Source organism: Lepidochelys kempii, chromosome 2 (genome assembly GCF_965140285.1).
Source record: "Lepidochelys kempii isolate rLepKem1 chromosome 2, rLepKem1.hap1, whole genome shotgun sequence".
Taxonomy (NCBI): domain Eukaryota; kingdom Metazoa; phylum Chordata; order Testudines; family Cheloniidae; genus Lepidochelys; species Lepidochelys kempii.
Genome location: NC_136381.1, coordinates 105,805,344 through 105,832,617, shown reverse-complemented (window position 1 = coordinate 105,832,617; position 27,274 = coordinate 105,805,344).

The following is a 27,274-nucleotide window of genomic DNA, read 5'->3' as shown; positions in this document are numbered from 1 at the left end:
ATTCGGTCCCTAGTCTGTAGCGGTGCATGGGATTCTTCCGTCCTAAGTGCAGGACTCTGCACTTGTCCTTGTTAAAGCTCATCATATTTCTTTTGGCCCAATCCTCTAATTTGTCTAGGTCCCTCTGTATCCTGTCCCTACCCTCCAGCATATCTACCTCTCCTCCCAGTTTACTGTCATTTGCAAACTTGCTGAGGGTGCAATCCACACCATCCTCCAGATCATTAATGAAGATATTGAACAAAACCGGCCCGAGGACCAATCCTTGGGGCACTCCACTCCACAATCATAACCAGCAAGCCATAACCTTGTCTTAGACACCTTATTTGACCCCCCTTTATACAAGATTTGGTGCCACTACAGGCCCTTGGTTGCAACAATGATCTATATGGTCCCAGTTCATGTCAGTAACGTCACACCCTGGTATTATTGTCCCCCATTGATTATCCTCATTCCACCAAGTTTCTGTGATGCCTTCTCTATCAATATCCTCATTTAATACAAGGCACTCTAGTTCACCCATCTTATTATTTAGACTTCTAGCATTTGTATATAAGTACTTCTTTAAAAATTGTTACTTTTCAGCTGTCTGCCATTACGTGATGTAAATGAATGGGATTGTTTTTCATCAGCTCCTACCCGTATTTTATCTTCCATCCTCTCCTCCTTACTAGGACATAGAGAATCTCCATTAATAGTTGAACTCCTTTAACCCCACATCATACGGCTTGTTTTCCCCTGGATCATTTTGAGGTCTTCTTTTGAACTCTTTCCAGTATCTCCCCTCCTTCCTTGAAGTGTGGACACCAGAACTGAAGACAGTATTTTAGTAGCCGTCTTACCAATGCTGTGTACAGGGCACTTCCCTGTTTGATATTCTCCTTTTTATACATCCATGCAACACATTATCCCTTTTTTTGCCACAGCACTGCACTGAGAGCTCACAGGCAATTATCTACAATGACCTCTAAATCCTTTGAGTCTTGAAAAGCAGTGACAGGGTCTCCCATCCTGCAGATATAACATGTGGTCTTTGTTCTCAGATGTGTTACCTCACCTCTGGCTGTATTAAAATGCATTTTGTTGGATTATGACTATTTAAATAGGTGATTCAGATCACTCCATAACAGTATTTATTATCCCTACCAATCCGTGTGTCATCTGCAAACTTTACCAGCCAAGATTCTACCTTGGACCAAGAACCCATCCCTGTGGGACCCTGCTCATTGATAACTACATTTGAAGATTATTTGTAAACCAGTTTTTAGCTCTTCTAACATGTGCCCTTTTAATTCCATATAATGCAAGTTTTTTAGTCTGAATACACTTCTATGGTCTGAAAAGTAATGTTTGTAGGCACGGTTATTATTTAGGTTCAATTTGAATCATGTAGGTTTTTCATTTTAAATAACTAGGTCTAGTTTAACTGAAATTTTATTTTAAAATGTACATCTATACAGTGAGTTTTATTCTTAGGGTATGTGTATACTACCCCCCGGATCAGCGGGCAGCGATCGATCCAGTGGGGGTCGATGTATCGCGTCTAGCCTAGATGTGATAAATTGACCCCCCCAAGCACCCTCCTGTTGACTCCTGTATTCCACCGGAGCGAGAGGTGCAGGCGGAGTCGACGGGGGAGTGTCAGCAGTTGACTCACCTCAGTGAAGACACCGTGGTGAGTAGATCTAAGTACGTCGACTTCAGCTACATTATTCACTTAGTTGAAGTTGCGTAACTTAGATCGATGCTCCCTGCTCCCCCAAATTTAGACCAGGCCTCAGACAAATTTCATTTGGTATAAGGTATAACAGTTACTAATTGCTCAAGCTGTTTTGAAACTTGATGACAAGCGTATATTTTATTTTTATTCTACATTGACTTGGCAACTTATGGAACATATTTGTCAATTTTTTCAATAATTGTTTTATTGAGTTAACATCTTGAAATTATCAGTACAGTTAAAAATTACAGCTAAATTTATTCATTCTCTGTTTATAAATACTAATTGGCACCTACTGAATGCATATAGAGTTGACTGCTGCTTTGAAGTAAATGGTGTCAAATCTAAAGTAAAGAGATTCAATTTCATAAACATCAAAGCATCTTGTGAGTGGAGCTCTGGAGAATGACTGATGTGGAAATGAGGAAGTGTTTGTTTCTCACATCAAAAACTGAGCAATGAAAATGTATTTTTCTGCTGTTAATTGTGTCATGGAAAGACTTTTATACTTTATTGGGAGGCTAGTCTCCCCTCTGTGTTATGTGTAACTTCCATTAATGTTAAAGAGAGTAATGCACGTGCATCTCTTAGGAAAAAAAGCTACATTCCATCACTGGGTACAGGGCCTACGAGAAACACTTATAGTCTGACCTCTCCCTAGGACCAGTGTCAGGCTCCTTTCGGAGCTACTGGGACTCAGCTCTGGTGAGCCTTACTTCCTATACTAGTTCGGGAAGGTGACTTCTGAATATAATTTTAGAATCCTGTGATTTAAAGTAAAAGCTCTAAATGACAAGTTAAGACCACATGCTCTCCAGTTCCATCAAGTGGGCTTAATACTAATTGCATAATGTTGTAACCTGCAAAAAAATTAAAGATAGGATTGGTCATAAAAGTGGAAGAATGCATTCCACACTAGATATGCATTCTATTGTTTGGGTGCAGGTCTCCTTGAGGGAGGCTAGATTAGTTTTGTTCCTTCTGGGGCTGTTAAAATGTATGTTCAGTCATTATTTTAATGGCTTTCTTCTCAAGAGTTTTTCAAACACAATCTGTTTAGAGTTCACTTCCTCTCTGACGCTGCACTATTGCTTTACAGCTTCTTAGTCTTATTTCATGTCTTTAAAACTCTAGTATAACAAATTTTGGCTGGTTTTCTTAATTTGTGTTATGCGATGTTGTTGTAGCCATGTTGGTCCCGAGACAAGGTCGGTCTTTTCAATGTTCCACTAATCCTTTTGCTCTCAAAGGAGTGACACATTGAAGAACTAAGCTTAAATGCACAGACAAGAAATGAAAAGGAACACCACAAATTAAAGAGACAAGGTAGGTGACATACTATATTTCATTGGACCAACTTCTGTTGGTGAGAAAGACAAGCTTTCAAGCTGACACAGAGCTCTTCTTCAGGTCTTGGAAACATATTCAGAGTTTCACAACTAAATATAAGGTGAAACAGATTGTTTAGCATAAGTAGTCGGCACATATTTCAAGGGACCACTCAAGGAGAAGAGGCCCATTAATACCCTTCCAGTCATAGGGGGGAAAGGCAGCTGGGAGAGGTGTTGTTAGTGGGTTATAGATTGTTGCAGTAAGCCATAAATCCAGTGTGTTTATTCAGTCCATGATTTTTAGTGTCTAGCAAAGTTATGAATTTGAGCTCCCAGGCTCATCTTTTGAAGGTATTGTGCAGATTTTCTTTGTGAATGAGAACTGAGAGGTCAGATATTGTGACAGTTTTGTGAAAAGTTCACCCACAGGTGATAGTGTTTGTGTTTTATCATTTTCCTGTGTAAGTTCATTCATGAGAGTAGTGATTGTCTGGTTTCACCCACATAGTCGCTGAGGCATTTAGTGCACTGGATGAGATACTCCACGTGTTGTGATAGGCATGCGTAGGACCCATGGATCTTGTAAGTGTAAGATGTGTTATGGGTGAGGGGGCAGTGTTGGTCATTGTAGCAGTGGAAATATGTCTATAGGTTTTACATCTGTTGTTCTGGCAGGGTCTGGTGTCACTTTGAGTTGGTGTGTCCTGGTCTATGAGGAGCTTGCTTCCAATGATGAGCTTGGAGAGTTGTCTGAAGGCCAGAAGGGAAGGTTCAGGAAATATTTCTTTCAGGATAGGGTCCCCACCCAGTATGGGTTGTAGTTTTATGATATCAGGTATTGGTTCCAGTGTGGGGTGGTAGGTGGCAACTAGGGGTGTGCAGTCAGAGTGGGTTTTGTGCCCTTGACATTTTTGAAAATTTATTAATTTAAATAAATTCTGAATAGACCCCTTGAAGTTAGAACACTGTGCCTACACCATATCAGAACTTCATGAAGCTGTCTATGTATGTTATATTTTCCAAACAACATTCCCTTTATTTAACAGAAAAAAGACAGACCTTGTATCTAATATTTCATAAAGGCTACCTATATATATATATATATATTTATATATTTAAAAGCCTACCACATTACCACTAACAATTAGGGGGAAGACTATAGTAGTGGATAGTGGCAAATACAATCTATTTTGAACCTTTACTGCACACTTAGGACACATCTACACTAAGAACTTTGGTTGATGCAAGTTACGTCGGCATAAAGCCGCTGCAGTTAGTACAGTGTTTGTGCATGTGCAACCTTGTATCAGCAGCGGAGTGCTTGTATCAATGCAGTGTCCCAGGCGCAGGTATCCCAGTGTGCAACCCACCACTGTCCAGAGCGCTGGTTTTTGCGAAGTTTAGACAATGCATGGTGCGGCCAAAACAAGTCGTGCAAGAGACTGACTGGGAGCAAGGGGTCACTTTCCCAGCAAGTAACAGTCTGTCCCATAATGTCTTCTATATCCCATAATTTTTGCACCTTTTTAAAAAAAAAAATCCCACAAACCAGGGTGACCCTCCTCACTATTCCCCATCTCTGACAGAAACAGAGCCTGCACAGCTCTATACTGCTCTGCTGAGCAGCCAGTCTGATTTCTGGCAACAATGAAAAGCAGCTTAATAGCATGAAAGGCAGCCTGGTCTAATGGACTAAGTGCAGGGCTCAGACTAGAGCCCCGAGTATTCCAATCCCAGCTCTGATATTGACTGCTTCTATGGCCTTAGATAAGTCACATAACATTTCTGCTTTAATTTCCCTCATCTGCGAGATAGAGATAATAATACTTATCTACTTCAGTGAGGGATGGCAAGTTAATTTTGTAAAATGATATAATTTACCAGAATACCCTCAAACCCTCCAAAGGCTGAGGACATAGGATTCTCTCAATCCCTGTCCATTGCAAAACTGTTATAAAATGTTGGCATCTGTATCAACCAGCAAACGGATGTGATTTCCCATTCTGCATTAGGGAGAGTAATGGGAGACAAATACTCCCTCTGTGTAGGGTGACCAGATGTACCATTTTTATAGGGACAGTCCCATTTTTTGGGACTTTCTTATATAGGCGCCTATTACCCCCGTCCCATTTTTTTCCACAGTTGCTACCTGGTCACCCTACTTCTGTGCTGCGCCTCACCCTTTATATGTAAACCATTTCCCCGGCCCCCTGCAGTTACCTGATTCTGGTGATCAGGATTCAATCACATTTTGGGGAGGAGCGGCAAAAAAATGTTTTGCAGGCTTGTCCAAAGAATACTAAGTCTAGCTTCATCAGACTGGTTGCTGCTAGCAGGATTTTAACTCAGTTTCCCAAATAGAAAAAAAAAAATAATTCTGTTCGTATCAAACACTAGTGCAATAAAATAATGTTTACTTTGATTTTGCTAATGCAAGCAGAACCATGTACATTTGCTTGTGTTAATAGGCAAAAATTAAACAGAAGCCTTTGATATTTTAAAGTTGTCACAGAGAATCCATCCCATCTACTATATTGGATTCCCTTAGTCTGATCCGCAAAGCTACAATTACAATGCAAAAGCTTGCCTAGAGTTTGAAAATGCTTTTATGCAAGGAAGCATTTTTATAACAGAAAGCTTAAACTGTGCCTCTAGGAAGTTCTCCTCAGAGAACCCCATACAAAATGGTGATCACAATAATTGGGCCTTGATAGGACACTGCAAAATCCTCAGTCTGTCTTCCTGGATGACTACATTTGTAAAGAGAGGCCACTGTGGAAGGCTGGGATTCTAGTGACATCAGAAACCAAATAGTGATAGTTTCCTTGCTGGGCACCAGGTGTGTGTTGTTTATAAAAATAATATTTATAAACAGAACAGGTACAATGTGTCTAGCAATAGTGTAAGTTTTGCCACAGCGCCTCAACCTTGATCACTAAGAGCCGCATCTAGGCATGAAGGGAGTAATTCAGTCTTAGGGCCAGATCCTTGGGCTTGGCCTCTCGGTAGTGGACACTCAAGCCACAGACAGGAACCCCTTTTGGTTACTATTGTCTCAGTCTAGATTCAAACTAGTAACCTAATAATAAAAGATTCCAGAGTCTAGAACCTCTCTCCTAAATCACCCACACAAGCCTCCCATTCTTTCTTCTCTTAAAATTTTTATTTCCATTTGAACCCCCCCCCCGCCCTTCTGTGCTACAATGTTTCCCAAAGCTGGAGCCAAAATAAAATGCCTGCCCTGCGGTCACATATGTACAAAGGGAGCACTTTCCCAACCAAAGAAACCTCTTTAAATTATTCAGAGCATCTCCCCTTCTCAGATTTCCCATTCTTTCAGTTTGTATAAACTGGTGTAATAGAGCCAAATGCATCTAACCACTCACTCAAGAGACAACTGAATTAGGGCAAGTGGATAATTATTAAACCAGAATGCAGAGCGTAAATGGGGCAGCCTGTGTTAAGATGTTCCCAAATAATTCCCAAACTATTTGTCAATTCTTTAGTTGTAAATAATGGGGAATTTAATTTGGAAAAGGTTAATATAATCCTAAATAAAGGTGAAACAGGATTGTTTGTTTTTTTCTTCTGACTAGAAAATAGGAATTGACCATAATGCCATGGAGTGCATAAATATTTGCAGTACACAAGTACTTGCACAACAGCAAATATACAACAGGTGACTGATCAGAACCAATGATTAACTCAGTAAATAAAGAGTGTAGGAATGTAGAACACGTCTGCTGAAATTAGTGTTTCTGAAATCTAGAAATAATACTTTGAATTTGAAGGGTTCTTAGTTTAAACTCCGAATTGGCTCCTGTGACAACATACTGTTCAAGAGGATAACTGTGAGTTTGGTATTCATGGGGCAGGACCGATCGTGGTATCGCTCACATTTCAGGATAATTATAATAAACTAGGATATTGAAAGGACAGTGATTTCTGGGCACCATACTTGGCACATAGCATGCTTGTTTTTACTGTAATGTATTTTAACCTTTTGTAGTGTGTCCCACTAGGCATTTTCAGTTAAGTTCTCTTTTGCCATACTTGGCCCATAACCTTAAGATGAACAGAGATAGTTTGTCATCCCTTCTTCATTCCCTTGTATGTCTCTGTCTGTCAACAAGTGGTCAGACACTTACTAAAGAAGTCCCCGCTCTGCTTACTCAATATAGGCATTAATGCTGCAGAGACTCAATAGAGCCCAAAGGCCACTGTTCCCTCTTGTGAGCCAGCTAAAAGGGAGTCTTCAAAGCTGGGGCTAAACTAGTATGACTTGTCACCTTGGCTAAGCCCTGGTCTACACTAGGACTTTAGGTCAAATTTAGCAGCGTTAAATCGATTTAAACCTGCACCCGTCCACACAATGAAGCCCTTTATTTCGACTTAAAGGGCTCTTAAAATCGATTTCCTTACTCCACCCCTGACAAGTGGATTAGCGCTTAAATCGACGTTGCCGGCTCGAATTTGGGGTACTGTGGACACAATTCGATGGTATTGGCCTCCGGGAGCTATCCCAGAGTGCTCCATTATGACCGCTGTGGACAGCACTCTCAACTCAGATGCACTGGCCAGGTAGACAGGAAAAGAACCGCGAACTTTTGAATCTCATTTCCTGTTTGGCCAGCGTGGCAAGCTGCAGGTGACCATGCAGAGCTCATCAGCACAGGTGACCATGATGGAGTCCCAGAATCGCAAAAGAGCTCCAGCATGGACCAAACGGGAGGTACGGGATCTGATCGCTGTATGGGGAGAGGAATCTGTGCTATCAGAACTCCGTTCCAGTTTTCGAAATGCCAAAACCTTTGTGAAAATCTCCCAGGGCATGAAGGACAGAGGCCATAACAGGGACCCGAAGCAGTGCCGCGTGAAACTGAAGGAGCTGAGGCAAGCCTACCAGAAAACCAGAGAGGCGAACAGCCGCTCTGGGTCAGAGCCCCAAACATGCCGCTTCTATGATGAGCTGCATGCCATTTTAGGGGGTTCAGCCACCACTACCCCAGCCGTGTTGTTTGACTCCTTCAATGGAGATGGAGGCAATACGGAAGTAGGTTTTGGGGACGAAGAAGATGATGAGGAGGAGGAGGAGGTTGTAGATAGCTCACAGCAAGCAAGCGGAGAAACCGGTTTTCCCGACAGCCAGGAACTGTTTCTCACCCTAGACCTGGAGCCAGTACCCCCCGAACCCACCCAAGACTGCCTCCTGGACCCAGCAGGCGGAGAAGGGACCTCTGGTGAGTGTACCTTTTAAAATGCTATACATGGTTTAAAAGCAAGCATGTGAAAGGATTACTTTGCCCTGGCATTTGCGGTTCTCCTAGATGTAGTCCTAAAGCCTTTGCAAAAGGTTTCTGGGGAGGGCAGCCTTATTTCGTCCTTCATGGTAGGACACTTCACCACTCCAGGCCAGTAACACGTACTCGGGAATCACTGTAGAACAAAGCATTGCAGTGTATGTTTGCTGGCATTCAACCAAAATCCGTTCTTTCTCTCTCTGTGTTATCCTCAGGAGAGTGAGGTATAATTCATGGTCACCTGGTTGAAATAGAGTGCTTTTCTTCAGGGGACACTCAGAGGAGCCCATTCCTGCTGGGCTGTTTGCCTGTGGCTAAACAGAAATGTTCCCCGCTGTTAGCCACAGGGAGGGGGGAAGGTTGAGGGGGTAGTCACGCGGTGGGAGGAGGCAAAATGCGACCTTGTAACAAAAGCACATGTGCTATGTATGTAATGTTAACAGCAAGGTTTACCCTGAAAGAGTGTAGCCACTGTTTTATAAAATGTGTCTTTTTAAATACCGCTGTCCCTTTTTTTTTCTCCACCAGCTGCATGTGTTTCAATGATCACAGGATCTTCTCCTTCCCAGAGGCTAGTGAAGCTTAGAAAGAAAAAAAAAAACGCACTCGCGATGAAATGTTCTCCTAGCTCATGCTGTCCTCCCACACTGACAGAGCACAGACAAATGTGTGGAGGCAAATAATGTCAGAGTGCAGGAAAGCACAAAATGACCGGGAGGAGAGGTGGCGGGCTGAAGAGAGGGCTGAAGCTCAAATGTGGCGGCAGCGTGATGAGAGGAGGCAGGATTCAATGCTGAGGCTGCTGCAGGACCAAACCAGTATGCTCCAGTGTATGGTTGAGCTGCAGCAAAGGCAGCTGGAGCACAGACTGCCACTGCTGCCCCTCTGTAACCAACCGCCCTCCTCCCCAAGTTCCATAGCCTCCACACCCAGACGCCCAAGAACGCGGTGGGGGGGCCTCCGGCCAACCAGCCACTCCACCACAGAGGATTGCCCAAAAAAAAAGAAGGCTGTCATTCAATAAATTTTAAAGTTGTCAACTTTTAAAGTGCTGTGCTTAAAGTGCTGTGTGGCATTTTCCTTCCCTCCTCCACCACCCCTCCTGGGATACCTTGGTAGTCATCTCCCTATTTGTGTGATGAATGAATAACGAATGCATGACTGTGAAGCAGCAATGACTTTATTGCCTCTGCAAGCAATGATTAAAGGGAGGAGGGGAGGGTGGTTAGCTTACAGGGAAGTAGAGTGAACCAAGGGGCGGGGGGTTTCATCAAGGAGAAACAAACAGAACTTTCACACCGTAGCCTGGCCAGTCATGAAACTGGTTTTCAAAGCTTCTCTGATGCATACCACGCCCTCCTGTGCTCTTCTAACCGCCCTGGTGTCTGGCTGCGCGTAACCAGCAGCTAGGCGATTTGCCTCAACCTCCCACCCCGCCATAAACGTCTCCCCCTTACTCTCACAGATACTGTGGAGCACACAGCAAGCAGTAATAACAGTGGGAATATTGGTTTTGCTGAGGTCTAAGCGAGTCAGTAAACTGCGCCAGCGCGCCTTTAAACGTCCAAATGCACATTCTACCACCATTCTGCACTTGCTCAGCCTGTAGTTGAACAGCTCCTGACTACTGTCCAGGCTGCCTGTGTACGGCTTCATGAGCCATGGCATTAAGGGGTAGGCTGGGTCCCCAAGGATACATATAGGCATTTCAACATCCCCAACAGTTATTTTCTGGTCTGGGAATAAAGTCCCTTCCTGCAGCTTTTCAAACAGACCAGAGTTCCTGAAGATGCGAGCATCATGCACCTTTCCCGGCCATCCCACGTTGATGTTGGTGAAACGTCCCTTGTGATCCACCAGAGCTTGCAGCACTATCGAAAAGTACCCCTTGCGGTTTATGTACTCGGCGGCGTGGTGCTCCGGTGCCAAGATAGGGATATGGGTTCCGTCTATAGCCCCACCACAGTTAGGGAATCCCATTGCAGCAAAGCCATCCACTATGACCTGCACATTTCCCAGGGTCACTACCCTTGATATCAGCAGATCTTTGATTGTGTGGGCTACTTGCATCACAGCAGCCCCCACAGTAGATTTGCCCACTCCAAATTGATTCCCAACTGACCGGTAGCTGTCTGGCGTTGCAAGCTTCCACAGGGCTATCGCCACTCGCTTCTCAACTGTGAGGGCTGCTCTCATCTTGGTATTCATGCGCTTCAGGGCAGGGGAAAGCAAGTCAAAGTTCCATGAAAGTGCCCCTACGCATGTGAAAGTTTCGCAGCCACTGGGAATCGTCCCAGACCCGCAACACTATGCGGTCCCACCAGTCTGTGCTTGTTTCCCGAGCCCAGAATCGGCGTTCCACAGCATGAACCTGCCCCATTAGCACCATGATGCATGCATTGTCAGGGCCCATGCTTTCAGAGAAATCTGTGTCCATGTCCTGATCACTCACGGGACCGCGCTGACGTCGCCTCCTCGCCCGGTATCGCGTTGCCATGTTCTGGTGCTGCATATACTGTTGGATAATGCGTGTGGTGTTTAATGTGCTCCTAATTGCCAAAGTGAGCTGAGCGGCCTCCATGCTTGCCTTGGTATGGCGTCCGCACAGAAAAAAGGCGCGGAACGATTGTCTGCCGTTGCTCTGACGGAGGGAGGGGCGACTGACGACACGGCTTACAGGGTTGGCTTCAGGGAGCTAAAATCAACAAAGGGTGTGCCTGTACATCAAGGAGTATTTCAGGCAGGACTGCACAGAGGGTTCCAATAAGAAATGGTGCACCTAAGTTATCGTTGTTATTGGAACAAGGAGGTTAGCCTGGCCTCTGATTGATACATGGCTAGATTTACCTCGCTGCACCTTCTCTGTGAGTGACTGCAGTGTGATCTAGACAGGGGAGGAGGCAAATGAGTACAAAACAAATCTGGTCTATTTCTTGTTCTGACCCACTCCATCTATCTTTTACATCTTTGGCTGGCAGCAGACGGTGCAGAAGGACTGCATGCCATCCACATCTCATGGCTGCTCGGCAGAAGATGGTACAGTACGACTGCTAGCCATCTTCATCTCTTGCCTGCCTGGCATAAGATGGTACAATACGACTGCTAGAAATCCTCATCTCTTGCCTGCCTGGCAGAAGATGGTACAGTACGACTGCTAGCAGTCCGTATCGCCTGCCCGCTCACCATAAGACGGTTCAATAGGACTGCAGGACTAAAGAGAATGACCTGGTCAAGTCACTCCAAATTTAGTCCCTGCGCCCATGTCTGCCCAGGCGCTCCCAGCTGACATGGCCAGGAGCACCTCGGACACGACGAGGACGACTACCAGTCGTATTGCACCGTCTGCTGCCAGAAGGCAATGGGTTGCTGCTACTGTGCAGCAAAGCCGTACCGCGTCTGCCAGCACCCAGGAGACATAGGGTGACGGTTACCTGAGCGGGCTCCATGCTTGCCGTGGTATGGCGTCTGCATAGGTAACTCAGAAAAAAAGGCACGAAATGATTGTCTGCCCTTGCTTTCACGGGGGGAGGGAGGGAACGGGGGCCTGACGACACGTACCCAAAACCACCCGCGACAATGTTTTAGCCCCATCAGGCATTGGGATCTCAACCCAGAATTCCAATGGGCAGCGGAGACTGCAGGAACTGTGGGATAGCTACCCACAGTGCAACGCTCCGGAAGTCGACTCTAGCCTCGGTACTGTGGAAGCGCTCCGCCGAGTTAATGCACTTAATGCACTTAGAGCATTTTCTGTGGGGACACACACACTCGAATATATAAAACCGATTTCTAAAAAACCGACTTCTATAAATGCGACCTAATTTCGTAATGTAGACATACCCTAAGACAGTCTCCGATTTTGACTATATTAAAGCAGCTGCCACTTCAGCACAGGATATTCATCATGGCAGGGAAGTGATCTACCTCCACCAAGGCCCCCGTGAAATAATGAATGATTAACACAACCCCCCTGGTACAGTATTTTCCAGTAAAGCCCATGTCAGCTCAGTGCTAGGTTTGAGTTCCACCAACCAAAGCAGGGGGCAGGCAGTTCTCCACACTGTGCCTGCAGTCTGTTAGGTTCCCAAACCAGCCCCCTGGGTTCAGTACAGCTGAGCCCATCCTGAGGGGTGTATTCAATTCTTCTGGATTCCCCCCCACCCCCCAATTTCTTTCCCCCGTTGTGCAATAAAATGATCCGCGTTTCTGACCACCCCCACCAGTGCTGACCTGATTCCAGGGTCCCCCCCAAAGCGAGCTGTTGGGCTGGGGGGAGTGTCCGAACTGCCCTGTGCCGCCGTCGGGGCTGGGCCCAGCGTAGCTGTAGCCTGTAGGGTTAGAAATGGTGCATGCCCCGGCCCCGCTAGGAGGCAGTGCGGCCGCCCCTCACCTGCCCCACGCCCCAGGTGAGGGGGGGCACGCAGACTGGCCAGCCCAGAGCCGGGAAGTTTTAGGGCTGCCCCGGTGCTCAGCGTCACGCCGGCGGGGCGACAGGAGGAAAGGGGGCTGGAGGGGGCGAGCCTCCCCCCCCCCCCAAAGTAGCACTTACTCCAGACCTGCCGGCGCCGAGCCCGCTGCCTCCACAGCCTGGTCCTCACCCAGTGCAGGCGCGGCGGCAGCTCCATGGCCAGCTGCGCGGGGCGCTCCCGGGGGCGGCCCGGTAAATCCCCGCGCGGAGCCCCCGCGCCTGGGAGCCACCTGCCTGCCCGGCGCGCGGCTCGCAGCCCAGCGGAGCGCTCCGCTCCCGCCGCCGCCGCCGGCCCCGGCCCCATGTTTTATGCATGAAGCTGTTGGGCGCGTAATTTCATCCCAGGCAGGCGGCGGGGGCGGGGGCGCCTGCCAGCTTGGCTCCTGCCTCCACTTCCAGCTGTACTGCAGCAGCGCCCCGGGCCTGGGTCAGGGCACCGCTGTGCTAGGGCGATACCAACACAGAACACGGGCCCTGCCCTGGAGAGTTTACAGTCCAAGTACCTAACACTGTACCTAAAACCTGGGTCTCTAACTATATATTTTAGCAGCATCCCGGGGCACAGGCAACCTGATTTATTGGGGGGAGGAGGTTAAAGTTAAACAATAATACCGTTGAATATTGCTTGAATCAGAAGTTCTTTGAACCATGACTTAAAATTGTCCTCCTTTATTAAAATGAGCTCCAAACTCAATGGTTCCTTTGTTAATGCAATCCCTTAATTTTCAAGGGCATAAACCTCCCCAATAGTCTATGCCTATGAATATGTTTACTTGGGTGTGTTGTTACCAGCAAATATACCTCTATAACAGGGGAAAGCAGGTAATCATGCACACAGCATATTCCTTCATCAGCTGAGGGAGAGGAAGAGACTTAAAAAAAAAAATCAATAATGAGTCTCCCTGAAAATGTATGAGGCAGCTTACACTCCAGGTGCCTCAACTGTGAAGTTGTTCTGGATCTAACGTTCTGTTGCTTGAACATTTACAATTAGACAGTAGAATTCTGAGCTGTGCTAAATGTAGCCATTGAAACTCCAGACCACCTGACGCTTGCTTGGTTTCAGGTTTCCTTATCAGCTTGACATTCACACCAGGTTCATCAAAAGGTCCATTGGCTGATTTTTGTTTTCATTACGTAATTGAGTGAAATTTGCGCTTTCACCATAACACCAAATGGGATGTAGCAGTGTTACACTGCATGTCATTTTGGGGTATTCGGTCTAGAGATGGACCCAAGTCATGATGTGAATCCATAACTGGATTTCAAAAGTTAGGAAGTTGAGTAGTGGTTGAATCTGGAATTTGAGTCCAGGCCCATTCTAGTTCATTCACCCCAGAAAGTCAAGGCTAAACTCACGGTGTAAGCCCAAGCAGCCATAGCTCTACAACCAATTTTGCCAAGTCTCACTCGCTCATTTGAATTTAGAGGTGCTCAGAAACTAAGGTGATGAGTGATATAAAATGACCCATAAATAACATACATATTATCCTTGTGATGAAGGATTTTGCTATGAAATTTAAGAAATACAAAATGATAAGCATATTAAACTTTTGAACTTCTATGTAAACTATATTTGCATCTTGAGGCAGCTCAGAATAGCCTTTCCACAAGAGCTTATATTGCAGGGAACAACCCAGCTCTCATAATATGAACTAGGTGACCTAGCAGGTCTTTTATGTCTCTCTAACGTATGTGATTGACCTGTCACACTTATCTGTTTCAGTTGCTTAACTTTAAAAATAGACTTTGAGGGTGAAATCTTGGCCCCACTGAAGTCAACAGTAAAACTCCCATTTACATCAGTAGGATCAGGATTTCACCTTTTGTGTTTACAATACAAGACATTTGCACATGCAAAGTATATCGAGGAAAAATGTCCCTGACCCTTCAAGGCAACCAACATCCGTCCTTGCCTCATTCCCTAGCTTTTAACCAGCTGAGACACCCATATAATGTGGACAAAAAGGCTCTCACTGAGGGACAAAAGGAACGCTGGGTAAGGCAACTTTAACTTCTTTATTTAGAATTCTAGGTTGCTATAACCTGTTTCACAAACTACTCACAGTAGTTCTGACATACATAATTTACAATAATAAATGATAAATAACATTAGTCACGTGTGGGTTGGAGATAAAATTGGATCTGAAATGAGAGATGTCGACGGGTATGGCTGTTTTTCTTTTGTATACTTTTGTATATTCAAACCTAAATATTGCCTTTAATATTTTTATTATAATCATAAGGAAAGGTGGAAATAAGAACTATAAGATAGATGAATTATGTACTGTTTCAAGGAAAATACCCTAAAAGGGCAAATACATCTTGCTTGTGCTGATGATAAATTATTTTCTCACATATTTGCTGTTCCTCCTCCTCCTCCTCCTCCTCTTTTCTTTTTTTTAAACACAAAAAGCTTTACCAAACCCTGGAATAAGGCATTTTGAACATTTTTTTTTTTTACTTTAGCGTAGGCAGAAGAGATTAATTCTACACTTGAGTGGTTCCTAATAATCGTTGGTATTATTATTTATAACACGTAGCATTTTGATGGCTGATTTGCATTAAATTATCTGGAACCAAGGTGCAAAAAGAAATTGAGTAAAGCTTAATTGTGTGACTTTTTTCCCCTCCTTCCAACTTATTTTTCTGTAAATGAATGTGAAATGTCAGAATCAAAAGAGAGAACAGCAGCATGTGTGTCTCACTGCATTTTCCTTTGAAATATTACTGTGGAGAAAGAGACCTTCAATTACACAGTAAAAATGGAAACTGCTGAGCCAAGTCACACCCAGTTGTGTTACTTTGAATCTCAAATCAGCAAGGAAAACTTTGGATCATTAAAAAGCAAAGGCTGTCAAACCCACAAAGTTTTCAGGATCAAACATAATCACTTTAAAAAAAAATCTTTCTTAACTGAAACTTTCAGCAGAATAAATAAAACAACTAATGAAATATCAAATGTTTCATATATAATATATAAAATAAAGAGTTAAGAGACTTAGCAATATCTTATACACTAACATTTAAAGCAAGCAAGAGATTTAAATTTTCTGTGGTCACAGCAGTGTCCCAAGGGATCCAACTGTTGTAGAAATAAAAGCTTCAAGTTGGCTATGAAGAGCAGCAATAAGTTTATCTATTTCTCACATTTCCTGCAGTCTGGCAATCCATTCTTTTTTTGGTAGGAATTTTTCTTTTTAGCTAGTAAGCAATATATTTCCTGTCTCTACCAATAATATACTCAGCCCTGAACATCCTTAACTATTCAGTTTTCCAGTAAATAATGAGGCATATCAACACTTTTTGCTGATCTATTCATATAGAAAAAAAGACCTGCTCTCCTAAAGCAAAGGTTAAAAATTAGGGTCAGGCTCTAGGCAAAGCCACATTTTCCCTACTGACAAATTCTAAAACTCTCTGGATTGAATTTTCAAAAATGAGTGTTGGTCTAACTCTGCTCTCACTGAAGTCAATGGGAGTTTCGCCATTCACATGAACAGGAACAAAGTTAGGCCAATGGCTGAGTCTTTTTGAAAATCCCACCCTCCAGGGTTTCAGCAACATATCTAGTCAAACCTCAATTAACCCAAAATCTGATTATCCAAATTGCAAGAGCAACCTCTGATTTTGGATGCGTCCATTTTTGAGTGCCCAGTTTGAGACATCAATACTTGATTTCCTAAGCTATTGAGCACCTCTTGCTCCTGATGATTTCAAATGGATTTCTGAGTGCTCAGCACTTCTGAAAGTCAAGCCCAACATGTTTCAGTTTAAGCACCACAAATCAGTGGGCCCTTAAACAAAAATTGGCCAAAAGCCTCCCTGATATGCAGCTTTTGCATTTAAAAACTCGCTGCTTAACCAAACCCTTGATAGTTTAGATTAATTGAATGTCTCCCATTCCGTTCAAATTACTGAGGTGTGACTGTACTATAATTCACAGAGAATATCAAAAGGCATTCTTGTTTTTTAGGGAGGTAGTACCCAGTCAAAAAGAATGCTGTTATATTCAGGTGTGTGAATTGAGACTACTTCTGAGAATGGTGGTAGAACTGTGTGTGTCTGCGTGCAGTTCCATACCACCATTATCCCCAACATCATGCTCACTAGTGGGATCATGATCCTCCTTCCATTGAAATTAATGGCAAAACTCCTATTGAAATCAATGGAAGTAAGATTGAGCCCCTGTGACACTTTCTTGGGGCACCCAGAACTATAGGTGACCTTGTTATCTTTCAGTGGGACTTGGTGGAGCCAAACTGGGTGACAGTCTTTTAGCCATCCCAGACAAACTTCCCAGGACTCTGGCAGCCCTTACATTGCCTTGTAGGTAACACTTGGTGCATCCCAGTTCCGGAGCCTCCTGGAAAAGCATTCCCCTTGAGCATCCAGGCCCTGTCATTGGAAGGGTTGTGAATCCTCCAGGATTGTCTTGGAGTCTCCAGGAATTAAAACTTAATCTTTAATTAAAGTTTATGTCATGTGATGAAACTTCGAGGAACATGTCAAACCAAAACTGGCAACCCTAGTCACTGGACACATAACATAAAAATGGCCATACTTGGTCAGACTAAAGGTCCATCTAGCCCAGTATTCTGTCTTCCGTTAGTGGCCAATGACGGGTGCCCCAGGGGGAATGAACAGAACAGGTAATCATCAAGTGATCCATCCCCCGTCTCCCATTCCCAGCTTCTGGCAAACAGAGGCTAGGAACACCATCCCTGCCCATCCTGGCTAATAATCACGGATGGACCTATCATCCATTAATTTATCTAGTTCTTTTTTGAACCCTGCTATAGTCTTGGCCTTCACAGCATCTTCTGGAAAAGAGTTCCACAGGTTGACTGTGCATTGTGTGAAGAATACTTGCTTTTGTTTGTTTTAAACCTGCTACCTGTTAATTTCATTCGGTGACCCCTAGCTCTTGTGTTATGAGGAGTAAATAACACTTCCTTATTTACTTTCTGCACACCAGTCATGATTTTATAGACCTCTATCATATCTCCTCTTAGTCGTCTCTTTTCCAAGCTGAAAAGTCCCAGTCTTATTCATCTCTCCTCATATGGAAGCTGTTCCATACTCCTAATAATTTTTGTTGCCCTTTTCTGAACCTTTTCCAATTCCAATATATCTTTTCTGAGATGGGGTGACCACATCTGCACGCAGTATTCAAGATGTAGGTGTACCATGGATTTACGTAGAGGCAATATGATATTTTCTGTCTTATTATCTATCCCTTTCTTAATGATTCCCAACATTCTGTTAGCTTTTTGACTGCTGCTGCACACTGAGTGGATGTTTTCAGAGAACTATCCACAATGACTCTGAGATCTCTTTCTTGAGTGGTAACAGCTAATTTAGACCTCATCATTTTATACATATAATTGGGATTATGTTTTCCAATTTGCATTACATTGCATTTGTAAGCAGTGTCAGGATGAGCTCCACCCTGACATCTGGTGGTGAGGTGTGGCAAGTTGTGGAAAAGAACTTCAGGGGCCGATCTCATTTGCATAGGCACACCCACCACGCCTAGAATGAGACCATAGCTGCCCAAATGGTCACTTTGGCTGCTGTGGGATCCCCAGTGTCTCTGTTATTGGGGCAGGAAGAATAAATTGTTATTACCCTGATTATGGGAACTGTGCTTGGAACTGTACGTGGCCTTTTGTTATGATGGAGGGATTCACCATCAACTAAGTAGCACTCGCTAGGCAAGGGTCATGGGTTCCAAAACTGTGTGAATGGAGAGAGGCTGGGGACAAGTATTAATACTTGGTGGCATGGGCCCCTTGGTGAGGGCCTTACATGATAATTGCACTTCCTCCTCTCTCCACTGTGGAATATCAGAGCTAATTTTGATTTCATTAGAAGTCTAGTTATAGGCTGCTGAGCTCACTTTGGGCTGACAGTGCACCAGCACTGGGGCTCCCCTACTACAAGCTGAATTCACCTAAGAGCTGAAATCACTGAGTGTTGTGTTAAGTAGTGGGGGAGCCTGAAGATATATTGTGGAGCAGTTTGCGGGACGGCTGGTGAAGCAGTTCGACGCGGAGCAGTTTGTGGATGGCAGGAGCTGCTTGTGGGCCGTGGAGCTGAGCGAAGGAGTTCATGGGGCGGCTGGCGGAGCGGAGCGCAGCTGAGCGAAGGAGTTCGTGGGGCGGCTGGCGGAGCGGAGCGCAGCTGAGCGAAGGAGTTCGTGGGGCGGCTGGCGGAGCGGAGTGCTGCTATGGAGCTATGGGGTGGTCAGCTTCAGATCATGTAAGATGCCTCTTACCCCCGTCCCATTTCCACCCAGGTTGGGAGGTAAAGCTCCGCAGATAAACTTTCGAACTCTGGAGCTGCCCTGATCAGGGACGGAGACTTTTGGGACTTTGGGTGATTTGGGGTTGCTGGACTTAAGAACCAAAGGGAAAAGGGCATGCCCCAATTTGCTTGGGGTGGGTTTTTTTTGCTCATGGGTTGTGTTATGAATCCTGTTGGTGGTGTTTCCCCAACATAATGCCACATTGTTTCTCTCTGTTATTAAAAGGCTTTTGCTACACTCAGACTATGTGCTTGCGAGAGGGGAAGTATTGCCTCTTGGAGGCGCCCAGCGGGGGTGATCTATATTTGTCCCAGGTCACTGGGTGGGGGCTCGAGCCGGTTTGCATTGTGTTATTGGAATGGATCCCCTAGATATTGAACCCGGCCCTTGTTGCTGCGCGGGGGTGGTATATATTTGTCCCAGGTCACTGGGTGGGGGCTCGAGCCGGTTTGCATTGTGTTATTGGAATGGATCCCCTAGATATTGAACCCGGCCCTTGTTGCTGCCAACTCTGACGGGCAGAAGGGTTACACATTTATCAACATTGAATTTCATCTGCCATTTTGCTGCCCAATCACCCAGTTTTGCGAGATCCCTTTGTAACTCTTCGCAGTCTGCTTTGGACTTAACTATCTTGAGTAGTTTTGTATCTGCATAGACGCCAACTTCTGCTGGCACCGGGGGGGTGCTCGACCTCCCTCTGCCCCTGGTCGTGCCCCGACACCACCCCTGCCCTGCCCCCCCATTCCTACCCCATCCCCATTGCAACCCCTTCCCCAAAGTCCCCGCCCGAACTCCTCCCCGGCCCAGCCCCACCTCTTCCCCACCTCCTCCCCTTAGCACGTCACATTCCCGCTCCTCCCCCCTCCCTCCCGGAGCTTGTTACACCACGAAACAGCTGTTTGGTGGCTGCAAGAGCTGGGAGGTAGGCAGAGAAGCAGGGACACGGCGCACTCAGGTGAGGAGGTGGAGGCAGAGGTGAGGTGGGACGGGGAGGGGAGGGGAAGGGAACTTAGCTGACAATTTTTCCCGGAAGGTGCTCCAGCCCCAGAACACCCAGGAGTTGGCACCTATGATCATCTGGAAAGTAGTTTTGTATCATCTGCAGAAATTACCAAATTCATTATCTCTAAAGAGTCAGTGAACACACCCGCTTGGTTGATTCAATAAAGAATTCACACTTAGCTTAATATTACAGCGCTGAGATTTACATATAATAAAACAAACAGACGTTTGTTAACAAACAGAGTTTTAAGTGATACTGAGTAAAGATGGTAGAAACAGAACTGGTCACAAGTAAAACAGAAGTATAACGTGATTCTAGGAGACTGTGTATAACTCCAGCAGGCTATACTCCTTTGTCTCAATCAGTTTCTCATCCTCTGAGTCTTTTTGCAGAGCTTACTGATTTTTAGTCAATTGAGGATTCAGATTTTTCAGGAATCACTTCCCTCCACCAAGAGTGCTTCTCAGTGAAATGGATAACTAACTGTCTTTCTGCTTCACCTCATATTTCTCCAAAACTTATTGTATTGACCCTAAAGACAAGTCAACCCCCTGTGACCTTGGTGTCCCATGCTGATCTCACATCACCGCATCCACCTGTTTTCCTGTTGAATTAATATGCAAATGGACGTTCATTTGTGTTGATTTCACAATGCTTATTTTACATTAGAGACAGGGAGATAGTGATGGTCCCTCCTTTTTTGGTTGAAAATGTGTTTTTCCCTTTGATTTGTTACAAACTTTAAAACACAATATCACTGACTATCCATAATTCCTTATGTAGTGTTAATACAAATATTTTACAATTATTAATAACCAGTGTGTTACCAACTTTCATTTGATACCTTACAAGACACTCTTTACAGATTAATATTATGACAGCAATGTGTAAGGTGTTTATCAGGTGAACCACCAATCAGCCTCTATGTGCCAGCTCTTAAAAGTGACTTAAAGAATGTCAGAGATATGATCTAATTACTTTTTGTCCTGGAGTGTTTTTCTTATCCTGTATGCCAGAAAATGAAAGTCTTAATTCAGCAGGATACTTTCAGTTTGGCTGGAAATGCCTGACCAAGTGATTGACTCCATAAATGATTTCTCAATGGATTTTTATGTATCCTTCTGGGCTGGCCTGCAGGGCTTTGCTCATTGGAAAACTGTACTTTATCCCTCACAAGGATTTCCTGCATACTCCTTGCTGTTTCAGTAATCCTTTTCTGGATCCATTAGTGAAAGACTACAGGTTCAGTCCTTGCTAAAAAAAAAAAGTCTCTCAGCATTTTGAGTTTCTGACAGAATTTTTCTTGTGCCACCCGTCTATGCCCCATCTGTGTTCCATGTTTGTGTCCTGACAGGTTGAGAAGTAAAGTTGGTCCTCTTTCCTTGGCACAATTCCTAGAATCTTCACATTATTTGTCCACATTTAACTTTCTACTTTATGTTCCATGTTGCAGAAGTTCTTGTACAAAGATACCTCCCTGCAAGTAGTGAAGTCCGTAATCTCAAACTGAGCCCTCAGTTTCTGACATGACTACTGGCTCTTTCCCTAGCATGCTTTGGTAGCCCCATTCTTAGTGAATCTGTTTTATCAGCAGAGCTGATTTGTTGGGAGACTTAAATTACCCAATTCAGAAAGTGCTTTGAGTGCCTCAGATTGAAGGAGCTATAGAAATTAAAATCATCATTTTTTAGGCTGGCAAACCTCTGGTGAGCCGAATGTCAGCGCACTGTACTTTAACACACATGCCAGACATCCATTTTCATTTCGGCTGTTGGATTCATTCTTAGAATCAGGAGTTATAATAAAAATGCTAGAAAAATGCTGCTAAACTATAATGCTATCGGATGTCATTATAATGTTATGAGTTGGACTGAGTTTAAAATCTGATTCAAACTGATGTGTGATGACACCCAGCACCTAAGATAGTTGTCAGGAACACATAAGGGGGCACACCTAAAACAAGGCTTACAGAGTCTGCTCAGAAACTAGTACCATGGGCGTAGGGAGTTTCCACTGGGTATTGTGACTGGGGGAGAGGGGAGGTGGGGCAGACAGCCTGAAGGAGCTACTAGAAGCTCGGTGTCTGATCCTGATGCATGGAGAGGTTTTTGGGTTAGGTGTGCAGACAGAAAAAAAATGTTCTCGGTGCTGTGAGCCAAATAAACTGTTTCCCACTATTGGATTCCTTCTGCATTCAGAGACACAGGACTTTGTACATTCTTTGTATATAAACAAAACTGCATCATATACCTTACTGTCACCAATTTCTACCCCCAACTGGAACATCTCCTGGGCTCCAAACTTTGACTAGCTGCTCAGGTCACAAAGGGGCAATAATAAACAGTACACTGTATGTGTAAGTGATTTGTGGGTCAGAAATGCCAGTGAGCATTTCCATTTATCCACAACTCATCATGTTGAAATGGCAATAATCCAGTGGGGAAGTTAAATCACTAGGTAGCAGAGTTCATAAATACAGTATAGGGAAAAAATCCATGATGGCTCAGGATAAAAAACTGCATATAGTTTCTGTATATTCATGACGTTCTGTTCTTGTGCCACCTACTTACCAACTGCTTTATTTATGTCATCATTATTAGTGAACTGTCTTGTTTTATTTTTAAATATTAACTTTATTTATTTAATGTTTCAGAATGAAATAATCACTAGTATATGAAAAGGGTATAATTCCATCTTAATTTTTCTGGTTATAACTTCTTGAGCTTGACCAGCCCAATTCTGTACTGTTCAGGCAAGGTGGGATGCCTTTCTGGAAGATATGCTTTAGTCAAACACACAAAATATTGGACTGAATACAGAGGTAGCTGGATGAAATTCTATGGTCTGTGTGATACAGGAGTTCAGACTAGATAATCTAATGATCCTTTCTGGCCTTAAAATCTATGAATTCCCACTGAAGTCAATGGGATTGTACAGCTGTTAATTCAGGCCAAATTCGGCCCTAAATTATTTGTTGTCTTTTGGTATTTCCTCTGCTCCCTCCCCACAACTGGCTGAAGTAATCCTCCGGTACCATAAAAGGGGAAGATCTTGGGATGCAGGGGGATGAGGAAAGAGAATCTTAAGTAACTCAGAAGGGGAGGTGGAGGTGTGAGCAAGTTTAGCCCTGGCCATCTAGGTATTTTTGATGATTGCCCAAGTAGAAAGGCCTGCATTACTTCTTCTTTAAATAATAGATTCTAATATCTATGTGAGCTGTTGGTAAACTAATATCTGCTGCGCTTGCCTACACAGTCATTACATTACTTCTGTAGAACGCCTAGTGAGCCCTTCAGTGTGTAATTATCTGTACAAACAATTAATTATACTATAAATTCTAGACTAGATTTATTTGCTCGGCTGATCATTTTTTTCATTGTAATATACTGATTGGGTTTTATAGGTCCTATATGTCAACACTTATGTTGACAGGACTATTCAAATGATAAGAAATGCACAAGTCCTGGAAAATAATGGTTGCAAGTCAGACAGGACCTACTAATTGCTTCATTCAAGATGTGATACTATCTGTATTGATGGGAGGGAGATTAATCTATGTTAATGGATCTATCCCACTGAAAACAATGGATATGATTCTGGGGGGGAAATAGGTATGAATCTACAGCCCGAGTCCAGCAAGCTGGTCAGGCCTCTGTATAGCTGAACTACCATACATATCCTGTGCTGGAAAGTCACTGAAGATGAGATAGAAACTTGTGTATTAAGGTACTCCTTAGTTTTTTCTCTTAATGTAAACATGAGATACTCAAGGAAATCATCTGCCAAACAAACTGGGACCAAAAGGACAGCACTGTAGAGAAGATGTGATCCTTCCAGTTATGTAGAATTCCTACTCCAAAAACAAAAGCTGTTTACCATGGGTTCTGCTGAGTTTGAAACCAAACAAGGCAAATGATGTAGATGCAGGAAGTAAACTGAATGTATGCTGTATCTCAGAGTTGTGGACTGCCAAGACTGAAGGACTAATGTGCACTTCTAAAACATGTGGCAGAGGGAGCTTGAGTCATTGTTGCATTTGGGAGAACAAGGGAGACAATTATCTCTGACTCACATATATATTTGAGGGTCAAAGAGAAGAAATACTGGTTATTCATTGATTTCAAAAGGGATGAAATCACATATATTATGGCATACCTGTAAATGACTGATTATGTGAATGTCAGCACTTATGAAAGAAGGCAAGTCACTCATATTTGACGTTAATTCTCTTTCTTGTGGTGAAACAAGTAATCAAATGTGAATGATGGAGGTCACCTATTTAAAATATTTTACCAGAAAATTAGAAATGAGTTACAACAATTTAATATAGTTATTGAGTCACTGAGAATCAATGTCCTCGTGTATCAATATGACATCATGGAAGAATGAAGTGATAGTGTCTTCTATCCTCTTCCTCCTAACTGCTGAGAGACATTTTTCCTTTAAGATCGGAAGGAGGCTCTGTTCTTCTCTGAGGCTGGGGAAATATGACACATCTAACAAAGTGTATTGTTCATCATTCCCCGTGCCATATCTGTCTGGCTCCCATCGCCATTGTTCTGAACATCTCATATCCATAGGCGCTGACTCCATGGATGCTCAGGGACTAGAGCACCCATAGGGAAAAATTAGTGGGTGCTCTGCACCCACCGGCAGCCAAGCTCCCTGTCCCACACCACCTCATCTCCTCCACCTCCTCCCCTGAGCATGCCGCATCCCCGCTCCTCCGCCTACCTCCCAACACTTGCCACCACCAAACAGCTACAGCAAGCTCAGGGAGGGAGGGGGGAGGAGCAGGAATGTGGTGTGCTCGGGGAGGAGGCGGGGCAGAGGTGGGGCTGGGGCGGGAATTTGGGGAAGGAGTCGGAATAGGGGCAGGGAGGGGGCGGAGTTGCGATGGGGACTTTGGGGAAGGGGTTGGAATGGGGTGGAGGGTGGAGTCGGGGCAGGGCCGGGGGCAGAGCGGGGTTGAGCACCCACCAGCGCCAGTAGAAGTCGGCACCTATGCTCATACCCCTGGGAGGAGGGAAAATGTTAATATCCTCATTTTACAGATGGGGAATTAAGTAACAGAGATGGTGCCTCATCCAAGTTTACACAGGATTCTGTGGCCAAGCCAGGAACACAACCCAGGTCTCCTCAAATCTAATGTAGTATCTTAGCCATAAGGCCATCTTTCCTCTCTGTGTCTTAAGTTGTACAGGAAGTGATCCTATAGTTGCCATTCTGTTTTCTCTGTCTGATACCATTGTAGCACTCTGTCCAGCTACAATGACAAGCTCATGAGATGTTCAGACCCTGTGCAAAGTAAGATGGCAATTGTAAATGTCATTGGATCTTTTTGTTTATTTCCACTTACATTTTTAAGAAAGTACCAACTAGAGTTGGAACAATTCAATTTGATTAATATCATGTACTACTGAATGTATTGTTGTAAGTCTTTTTATAAGTGAAGTGTATTGTCCTCCCAATTTTCCCCCATATGGTGGTTTTTGGAAGTACTGTACCTAACAGCAGTCCTTTACAGAAATATCAAACAGAAGACCAAAGCCAATTGGCTGACAATGTGACCTCGCTACCAGAAATACTGTTTTTGAGACATGACACTTCCAAATGTAACATGAAAAGGTCTCATATCCCCACATACCCGTAAAAAAGATTTAAGGCTGAATTTAAACCTGTTGCAGGATAGAGCACCCATTGCGTATTTCAAATCTGTACTGTAATGTGCACTTTTCACCAGTTCTCCGACAAGCATAACAAAATAGACACAGTTTATCTGGGACATAGTAAACCATTATTTGGCCTTATCTATATGGGAAAGTTGCATCAGTATTACTGAAGGTGTGAATTTAAACTGATATGAGTTAAACCAACACAATCCCTTATGCAGATACTTTGAGTGGCTTTTTTTTTTTGGTTTAGTTTAAGTCAATTGAGAACAAGTTTAAGTTAAACAGAAATAAGCGACTCTTAAACAGAAATAAGTGTCCACACAGGCATTCACACCAGTTTGACTATATTGGTATAAAAATTAATTTAAGTTAAACTAGTGAAACTTTTACATACGACACAGAACATAATATAGAATAAACAATATACGATTTCAATATAACTATTCATAAAATGTCTTGATGGTCCAAGTCTAAATGCCACTGGGTAGGTGTCTATATTTGAGAAATCACCACTTTAGTGTCACTAACTGGCACCATTTATGGCAGTATCAGCAGAGAACTCTGTGATTGCATGGGCATGGAGACTGAGCCATGGTCAGGGTTGGTCTCTTCAGATCAAAACTGGGACTAATTGATGTGTTAGTGTGGTAAAAATTGAACAACTGCTGTCTTGTTCTGTGCATAAACTCAGGAACAGCCTTTCACTGTTTTGACAGGCTCTGCCCACCAACCCAAGGTTCAAATAGACTTGCACCTTTTAAGAACACTGAATTCACCCACATCTTTAGCTGAAATATATTCAAGTCTCCTCAAAATAAAATGCCTCGGTCCTGCATTCTACAGGGGAAAGAAATACAGTGTGTCTCAGAAGTCAGTGTAAATCAATTCATAGCTCTGTTTTATAAACCTGACGGTGCTTAGATATAATGAAGTAGCTAGAGCATACTAGTTGAAAATGTTTCTTTTCATGCAGCTATTTTTGTAAATCCTAGTGCCAGCTATGCTGCATGCAGAATTCTGAGTGTGGCATTGCCAGTCTCCATGAAATTACTGTGAGGGAAACAAAAACATTTTATATGTTTTGCCATCACACTTTTTTTTTTCTTCTCCACCTTATAAGTTTGGCATTAGCAAGGTGCTACAAAAATTATGCTCAGATTGACAATATGCCTTGCCATGTGTTAAGACTTTTCTTGGCAAATTGCAAACATTTCAATTTTTGTCATAACTGCCACAAACATGACAGATTTTTTCCTTCATCAGTAGCAAAGATCACTTTTGTTACATTCTGAAGTGGAGCTAAGATGAGCTAAGGCTTCAACTATGCTAACAGGGTATACTAATAAAAAGAAAAGGAGCTCTTTGTGATAAAATAACTTGCCTTAGGTGTATTTACTGTCCATTCTGTCTGCAGTGTGTCAAGAATAATTTCCAGTCAGTTTTTATTTGAAAATGATCCCAAAA